The following is a 9,978-nucleotide window of genomic DNA, read 5'->3' on the forward strand; positions in this document are numbered from 1 at the left end:
AGTGAAGGTTATACCAAATTGGAGAGCGGTGCGGAGTGACGGCGAAGGATGAATAATTCGATGGAGTGGAGTGGAAGCCTTGTCTTCGCCGAAGACTCCATTTCCCTTTCAATCTATGACTTAGCATGAAACACACTTGAAAACCACATTAGTCAGAGAAAATGAAATAGAGATGATCAAAGGTACATAAAAGAGCTATGTGTGCAAAATATCAATCAAAATTCCTAGAATCAAGAATATTTAGCTCATGCCTAAGTTTGGTAAAAGTTTTCTCATCTAGTGGTTTGGTAAAGATATCAGCTAATTGTTCTTTGGTGCTAACATATGCAATCTCGATATCCCCCCTTTATTGGTGATCCCTCAAAAAGTGATACCGAATGGCTATGTGCTTAGTGCGGTTGTGCTCAACGGGATTATCCGCCATGCGGATTGCACTCTCATTATCACATAGGAGAGGAACTTTGGTTAATTTGTAACCATAGTCCCTAAGGGTTTGCTTCATCCAAAGCAATTTCATGCAACAATGGCCTGCGACAATGTACTCGGCTTCGGCGGTAGAAAGAGCTACAGAATTTTGTTTCTTTGAAGCCCAAGACACCAGAGATCTTCCCAAGAACTGACAAGTCCCTGATGTGCTCTTTCTATCAATCTTACACTCTGCCCAATTAGCATCTGAATAACCTATTAAATCAAAAGTGGATTCCTTGGGGTACCAAAGACCAAACTTAGGTGTATAAACTAAATATCTCAAGATTCTTTTCACAGCCCTAAGGTGAACTTCCTTAGGATCAGCTTGGAACCTTGCACACATGCATACGGAAAGCATAATATCCGGTCGAGATGCACATAAATAGAGTAGAGATCCTATCATCGACCAGTATACCTTTTGATCTATGGATTTACCTCCCGTGTCGAGGTCGAGATGCCCATTGGTTCCCATGGGTGTCTTGATGGGCTTGGCATCCTTCATTCCAAACTTGGTAAGTATATCTTGAATATACTTGGTTTGGCTGATGAAGGTGCCCTCTTGGAGTTGCTTCACTTGAAATCCTAGGAAATACTTCAACTCCCCCATCATAGACATCTCGAATTTTTGAATCATTATCCTACTAAACTCTTCACAAGTAGATTTGTTAGTAGACCCAAATATGATATCATCAACATAAATTTGGCATACAAACAAATCATTTGCAATTGTTTTAGTAAAGAGAGTAGGATCAGCTTTTCTGACTTTGAAGCCATTAGCGATAAGGAAATCTCTTAGGCATTCATACCATGCTCTTGGGGCTTGCTTGAGCCCATAAAGCGCCTTAGAGAGTTTATAGACATGATTAGGGTACTCACTATCTTCAAAGACGAGAGGTTGCTCAACATAGACCTCCTCCTTGATTGGTCCATTGAGGAAGGCACTTTTCACGTCCATTTGGTAAAGCTTAAAGCCATGGTAAGTAGCATAGGCAAGTAAAATGCAAATTGACTCAAGCCTAGCTATGGGTGCATAGGTTTCACCGAAATCCAAACCTTCGACTTGTGAATATCCCTTGGCCACAAGTCGGGCTTTGTTCCTTGTCACCACACCATGCTCATCTTGCTTATTGCGGAAGACCCACTTGGTTCCTACAACATTTTGATTAGGACATGGAACAAGATGCCATACCTCATTCCTCATGAAGTTGTTGAGTTCCTCTTGCATTGCCAACACCCAGTCTAAATCCCTTAATGCGTCTTCCACCCCGTAAGGCGTAAGGCTCAATACAAGACACAAAGGAGTAATGTTCACAAAAATGAGCAACACGAGATCGAGTGGTTACCCCCTTTTGAATATCGCCGAGGATAGTGTTCACGGGGTGATCTCGTTGTATTGCTTGGTGGACTCTTGGGTGTGGCGGCCTTGGACCATCATCATCTTCCTTGTCTTGATCATTGGCATCTCCCCCTTGATCATTGTCCTCCTCTTGAGGTGGCTCTTCTTGATCTTCATTCTCATCATCTTGAGCTTGATCCTCATCTTGGGTTGGTGGAGATGCTTGCATGGAGGAAGATGGTTGATCTTGTGCATGTGGAGGCTCTTCGGATTCCTTAGGACACACATCCCCAATGGACATGTTCCTTAGCGCGACGCACGGAGCCTCTTCATCATCTAACTCATCAAGATCAACTTGCTCTACTTGAAAGCCGTTAGTCTCATCAAACACAATGTCACAAGAAACTTCAACTAGTCCAGTGGACTTGTTAAAGACTCTATATGCCCTTGTGTTTGAGTCATAACCAAGTAAAAAGCCTTCTACAGCCTTAGGAGCAAATTTAGATTTTCTACCTCTTTTAACAAGAATAAAACATTTGCTACCAAAGACTCTAAAATATGAAACATTAGGCTTTTTACCGGTTAGGAGTTCATAAGATGTCTTCTTGAGGATTCGGTGAAGGTAGAGACAGTTGATGGCGTAGCAAGCGGTGTTGATTGCTTCCGCCCAAAACCGGTCCGAAGTCTTGTACTCATCAAGCATGATCCTCGCCATGTCAAGTAGAGTTCTATTCTTTCTCTCCACTACACCATTTTGTTGTGGCGTGTAGGGAGAAGAGAACTCATGCTTGATGCCCTCATCCTCAAGGAAGCCTTCAATTTGAGAGTTCTTGAACTCCGTCCCATTGTCGCTTCTAATCTTTTTGATTCTCAATCCGAACTCATTTTGAGCCCGTCTCAAGAATCCCTTCAATGTCTCTTGGGTTTGTGATTTTTCCTACAAAAAGAACACCCAAGTGAAGCGAGAATAATCATCCACAATAACTAGACAGTACTTACTCCCACTGATGCTTATGTAAGCTATCAGGCCGAATAGATCCATGTGGAGTAGCTCAAGCGGCCTGTCAGTCGTCATGATGTTCTTGTGTGGATGATGAACACCAACTTGCTTCCCTGCTTGACATGCGCTACAAACCCTGTCTTTCTCAAAATGAACATTTGTTAGTCCCAAAATGTGTTCTCCCTTTAGAAGCTTATGAAGATTCTTCATCCCAACGTGGGCTAGTCGGCGATGCCAGAGCCAACCCATGTTAGTCTTAGCAATTAAGCAAGTGTCGAGTTCAGCTCTATTAAAATCAAGTAAGTATAGCTGACCCTCTAACACTCCCTTAAATGCTACTGAATCATCACTTCTTCTAAAGACAGTAACACCTAAATCCGTAAAAAGACAGTTGTAACCCATTTTACATAATTGAGAAACTGAAAGCAAGTTGTAATATAAAGAATCTACAAGAAAAACATTAGAAATAGAATGGTCAGGTGATATAGCAATTTTACCAACTCCTTTGACCAAACCTTGATTTCCATCCCCGAATGTGATAACTCTTTGGGGATCATGGTTTTTCTCATAGGAGGAGAACATCCTATTCTCCCCGGTCATGTGGTTTGTGCACCCGCTATCAATGATCCAACTTGAGCCCCCGGATGCATAAACCTACAAAACAAGTTATGGCCTTGTTCTTAGGTACCCAAACGGTCTTGGGTCCTTTCACATTAGAAACAACCACCTTGGGTACCCAAACACAAGTTATTGACCCCTTGTGTTTGCCCCCAACATATTTGGCAACTACTTTGCCTGATTTGTTAGTTAGCGCATAAGAAGCATCAAAAGTCTTAAATGAAATATTAGGTTCATTTGATGCTATAGGAGATTTCTTTTTAGGCAATTTAACATGGGTTGATTGTCTAGAGCTAGATGCCTCACTCTTATACATAAAAGCATGATGAGAGCCAGAGTGAGACTTCCTAGAGTGAATTCTCCTAATTTTGTGCTCGGGATAACCAACATGGTATAAAATGTAACCCTCGTTATCCTGAGCCATGGGAGCCTTACCCTTAACAAAATTAGATAATCTTTTAGGGGCATTAAGCTTGACATTGTCTCCCTGTTGGAAGCCAATGCCATCCTTAATCCCTAGGCGTATCCCACTATAGAGCATATTTCTAGCAAATTTAAAATTTTCATTTTCCAAGTCATGCTCATTGATTTTAGCACTAAGTTGAGCTATGTGATCATTTTGTTGTTTAATTAAAGCTAGGTGATCATGGGTAGCATCAACATTAATGTCTCTACATCTAGTACAAATAGTAACATGATCAACACTAGATGTAGAGGGTTTGCATGCATTTAATTCATCAATCTTAGCATGTAAAATAGCATTCTCATTCTTAAGATTGGAAATAGAAACATTGCAAACATCTAAATTTTTAGCCTTAGTAATTAATTTTTCATTTTCAATTTTAAGGCTAGAGAGTGATTCATTTAACTTGTCAATCTTAGTAATCAAACTAGCATTATCATTTCTAAGACTAACAATTGAATCATCACAAACATCTAACTTCTCAACCTTAACAATTAATTTTGCATTTTCATTTCTAAGGTTGGATATTATATCATGGCAAGTGCTTAGCTCACTAGTCAAATTTTCACACTTTTCTATTTCTTGAGCATAATCATTTTTAACCTTAACATGCTTCTTATTTTCTTTAATTAGGAAGTCCTCTTGGCTATCCAAGAGTTAATCCTTCTCATGAATAACTCTTATTAATTCATTTAATTTTTCCTTTTGTTGCATGTTGAGGTTGGCAAAAAGAGCAAGCAAATTATCCTCATCATCACTAGAGTTATCCTCATCACTAGATGTTGCATATTTAGTGGAGGCTCTAGATTTTACCTTCTTTTTGTTGTCCTTTGCCACGAGGAATTTGTGGCCGACGTTGGGGAAGAGAAGGCCTTTGTTGACGACGATGTTTGCGGCGTCTTCGTCGGAGGAGGAGTCGGTGGAGCTCTCATCAGAGTCCCACTCTCGGCAAACATGGGCATCGCCGCCCTTCTTCTTGTAATACTTCTTCTTCTCCTTCCTTCTTCCCTTCTTGTCATCGCCCCTGTCACTGTCACTAGAAATAGGACATTTTGCTATAAAGTGATCGGGCTTACCACACTTGTAGCAAACCTTCTTGGAACGGGGCTTGTAGTCTTTCCCCTTCCTTTGCTTGAGGATTTGGCGAAAGCTTTTGATGATTAAAGCCATCTCCTCATTGTCGAGCTTGGAGGCGTCGATGGGGAGCCTACTTGACGTAGACTCTTCTTTCTTCTCTTCCGTCGCTTTGAATGCGATGGGTTGCACCTCGGGTGTGGAGGTGGCCCTCGCTCGATGATTTGTTTGGAGCCTTTGATCAATAACTCAAAGCTCACAAACTTCCCTATCACTTCCTCGGGAGACATTAGTTTATATCTAGGATCACCACGAATTAATTGAACTTGAGTAGGGTTAAGAAAAAACAAGTGATCTAAGAATAACCTTGACCATTTCATGGTCATCCCACTTGGTGCTCCCGAGGTTGTGCACTTGGTTCACCAAGGTTTTGAGCCGGTTGTACATGGCTTGTGGCTCCTCTCCTTGGTTGAGCATAAATCGACCAAGCTCCCCTCGATCGTCTCGCGCTTGGTGATCTTGGTCACCTAATCTCCTTCATGCGCGGTCTTGAGCACGTCCCAAATCTCTTTAGCACTCTTCAACCCGTGCACCTTATTATACTCCTCTCGACTTAGAGAGGTGAGGAGTATAGTAGTTGCTTGGGAATTGAGATGCTGGATTTGGGCGACCTCGTCCGCATCATAGTCTTCATCCCCTACGGATGGTTCCTGTGCTCCAAACTTAACAATGTCCCATATGCTTGTGTGTAGTGAGGTTAGGTGATATTTCATCATTTCACTCCACCTACTATAATCTTCACCATTAAAAGCCGGTTGTTTGCCTAATGGAACGGAAAGTAATGGAGTATGTTTGGAAATGCGAGGGTAGCGTAAGGGGATCTTACTAAACTTCTTGCGCTCATGGCGCTTAGAAGTGACGGACGGCGCGTCAGAACCGGATGTAGAAGGTGATGAAGAATCGGTCTCATAGTAGACCACCTTCTTCATTTTCTTTTTCTTCTCGCCGCTCCGATGTGACTTGTTGTGTGAAGGGGATCCCTTCAACTTGTTGCCGGACTCTCTTGATGGAGCCTTCCCGTGGCTTGTGGCGGGCTTCTCACCGGTCACCATCTTCTTCTTGGCGTGAGCTCCCGACATAACTTCGAGCGGTTAGGATCTAATGAAGTACCTGGCTCTAATACCAATTGAAAGTCTCCTAGAGGGGGGTGAATAGGCAAATCTGAAATTTATAAAGTTTAAGCACAACTACAAGTCGGGGTTAGCGTTAGAAATAAAGTCGAGTCCGAAAGAGAGGGCGAAAAACAAATCACAAGCGAATAAGAGTGGATGACATGGTTATTTGTTTTACCGAGGTTCGGTTCTTGCAAACATACTCCCCATTGAGGTGGTATCAAAGACCAGGTCTCTTTCAACCCTTTCCCTCTCTCAAACGGTCACCTAGACCGAGTGAGCTTCTCTTCTCAATCAATTGGGATAATCCGGTGCGCCACCGGACACTGTCCGGTGCGCTAGCCACATCACCCAACCATTGGGGTTCGACCGTTGGAGCTCTGACAAGTGGCGCCACCGGACAGTCCGATGGTGCACCGGACAGTCACTGTTCACTGTCCGGTGCGCCATCTGCGCCTGCTCTGACTTCTGCGCGCGTAGTCCGCGCACTGTAGCTCACTGTTCACCTTTTGCAGACGATCGTTGGCGCTGTAGCCGTTACTCCGCTTGGCACACCGGACAGTCTGGTAATACACCGGACAGTCCGATGAATTATAGCGGAGAGCCATTTTCAGAAACCCGAAGCTTAGCAGTTGGAGGGGATTCTCCCTGGTGCACCAGACACTGTCCGGTGGTGCACCTGACAGTCAGGTGCGCCAGACCAGGGCAGCCTTCGGTTTTCTTTGCTCCTTTGATTTGAACCCTTTCTTTTATATTTGTATTGGTTTGTTGTGAACCTTTGGCACCTGTGGAACATATATTCTAGAACAAACTAGTTAGTCCAATAATTTGTGTTGGGCAATTCAACCACCAAAATTATTTAGGAAAAGGTTTGACCCTATTTCCCTTTCAATCACAAGATCATCAACATAATCAGGATAACAGTATCGTATCATAAATGTTCACATCATGTTCATTGATTAAAGTTAAGGCAATAGCAAAATGCTAAACATGATAACCCAAAAGGTAAACAAGGATAAGGTAAATACAGACTAGTCAATCCTTAGGTTTAAGTAATGTAATGCGGGACAATGGATTATAAAGTACGTAGGACATAATAGGTCAGAGGACACTTGCCTTCACCAGGTTGTTGCTCAGGAAGGTCTCCAACAACACACTCAGGAACCTCGGACTGCTCGTTGTCTAAATAAAGCGAACATGCACTCAATACATTTGGAAAGTACAAATGAACAGCACACCAAACATGTACAAACATAGGAATACATCTTAAAAAGACACAATACTACATAAGGGATAATGAGTTCAAAGTATAACATAAACTAACTTCATTTGGAAATAGATTATTATTTCTCTAAGTGTTACTCACAAATACATAACATAGTTCAATTTATTTTATTGTGACCTAAAAATTAGAACACAGATGAATTCATGTAATACACATTATTAATCTCACAAGATTAAGCATGTTTTAATCTCTTGGGTTTTCCCTTTTCATTTTATTAAATACACCAAATCTATACATATACTAGTTAGTAGTTATCCATAAAATTAGGAAGCATAGGGTGTAAATGGAACTAATTTATTTGAACAGAGAATAATACTATGAACATTTTGCAATTTGAATCACTAAATTTGGAGTTCATATGCAAAAGATATGAAATAAACAAGTTTGGGAATTCAAAATATGAAATTAGGTCTAATTCTGTGAATATTTAAAAGTCCAGGGTTCAATCTGTAAGAATATAGGGGCCTGCGCGTGAAAACCAGGGACGACGGGTTGATTCTAAACAAACCGAGGGTCTCTTTAATAAAACTACCGCGCGAAGGGGTATCAGGTGATTCCAACCGTTAGATCAGAAACCGACGGCCGAGATTAGATTTGCGGTCGAGGGCGCGTGCGCAGGCGGGCGAGCGCTGACAGGCGGGCCAGGGGATGTCAGCGACAGAGGGGTAGGGCGCACTGACCGAGCGGGCCCAGTGCCAGGGAACACATGCGCTGACAGGCGGGCCAGGGGCATAGGGCGCACGTGCGTGAAGCGGTATCCGCGATCTGGGCCGTGCGATCAAGATCGGACGGGGGAGATAAGACCAGGGAGGGACGAACAGCTGCGGGCGGTGCTGCTCCTCTTCGCGGCGGTTAGGTCGCCGGAGTTGAGGCAGCCGTGTGCTGGGGGGGGGGGGGTTCCGGGGTCGCCGAGATTGGGCAAAGAGGGAGAGGATGCCACGGCGAACTCAATGGCGGGGAAAAGGCCACGAATCCGAGGGCAGGGAGGGGAGTACAGCGGGGAGAAGGCCTCGGGCGGACCGGAGGAACTTCGGCGAGGCATTTCGGCCACAGGGAGGGGGCTTGAGGCGTGCTAAGGCTTGGGAAAGCTTCAGCAGAGGCAGGGGTGACACAGGAACCTACATCGGGGAACTAGACCGGGCTAAATTGGCTGGCCACCACGCAAGCACGGTGGACCGCCATGGCCGAGCACTGGCGATGCCAAAATTGGCCGAGCATAGAGCGAAACTAGGGAAATTAAGCACGGGCAAAGGTGTCTCACCTCGAGGCAGAGCTCGGGGAGGCTTTGCGCGGTCTCCGGCGAGCTAGATGGTCGGGAACGCGGCGTCTGGCGGCGAGGGCAGAGCGCGAGAGAGGGCGATGTTGTGCGAAATGAGGCGGGGGAGCGAGTGTGGCACTGGCGGGGCTCTAAAAAGGGAGCTGGGATGTGGGCGGGTGTCGTGGCCGAGAAATCCGGCAACGGGCGCGAGTGCGCACGCGCTAGTCCACGGCGAGCGCGGGGAGGGCGGAACTGACAGGGAGGGTCCACGACACAGAGAAATAAAAGGGGGCGCGCGGGCCCGCGAGGCAGAGAGAGAAGAGGGACGCGCGCGGGCGAAGCAACTGGCGCCGATAGGTCGTCCCCAGCGGGCAGAGATCGAGAAAGAGAGAGAGAGAGCGCGCTGGAGAGAAAGCCGCCGCTGATAGGCGGGGCTCGCCTGTCAGGCGGCACGGGCGCGCGGCCTAACTGGGCCGAGCTGGGCTGCTGGGCTGATTTTCCTTTTTCTTTTTATCTAGATTTTCTAATTCCTTTTCTATTTCTTTTCTATAGGGTTTTCAATTCCAATTCAAATTAGGTTTCAAATTCAAATAAATTCAAACATATGCAACACTTCAAAGAATATTTTAAGCTCAGCATGATGCAACATGTCATGACCCATAATGTTTTGGCAAAGATAAATAATTAAATCCCCCTAACTTTAAGCTAATTCTACTTAAAAGGGAAAAAGGAAGAGATGATCTAGAGAGAGATAAAACCTACGGTGTGAGAGAGAAGAGTAACACATGAATTTGGGTGATCATTAGAAAGAAATTTTATACCCCCCAAATTCAGGGTGTTACAGTTGGTTACCTGGCTGCTCTGATCCGTCAGTCAGGACCCAACACTCGACCTTCACCGCTCCCGGTCCATCAGCACGAGCCCACATGACCTTCACCTCAGCCATCGACCACCGTTCCTGTGCTCCACACCTGCACACAACAAGTCGACCGACATGGTTGCACAAGCATAATCTCACACTCTGGTCAGTCCACTGACTACCCTAGAGTGCTACCATTTAACAACCACTCATCATCAAGCCGAACCACAAGGGACAAGTCAACCTTGTGTTCGCAATCTCCCCCTTGATGAGTGCATTGTCAACACCACCATTTGAGCATATGTAAATAGAAAGAGGAGGAAGAAGAGAACACTCAAATGACCACAAGCCAGATAAAAGCCAAACAAGTCATTTATAGTAAGCAAAACTTGGTCCCCAAAGAAATGGGCAGTGGCTCAACACGACCAAGCAAGAAAAGGCTAGC

The sequence above is a fragment of the Zea mays genome, chromosome 8, assembly GCF_902167145.1.
Source record: "Zea mays cultivar B73 chromosome 8, Zm-B73-REFERENCE-NAM-5.0, whole genome shotgun sequence".
Lineage (NCBI taxonomy): Eukaryota > Viridiplantae > Streptophyta > Magnoliopsida > Poales > Poaceae > Zea > Zea mays.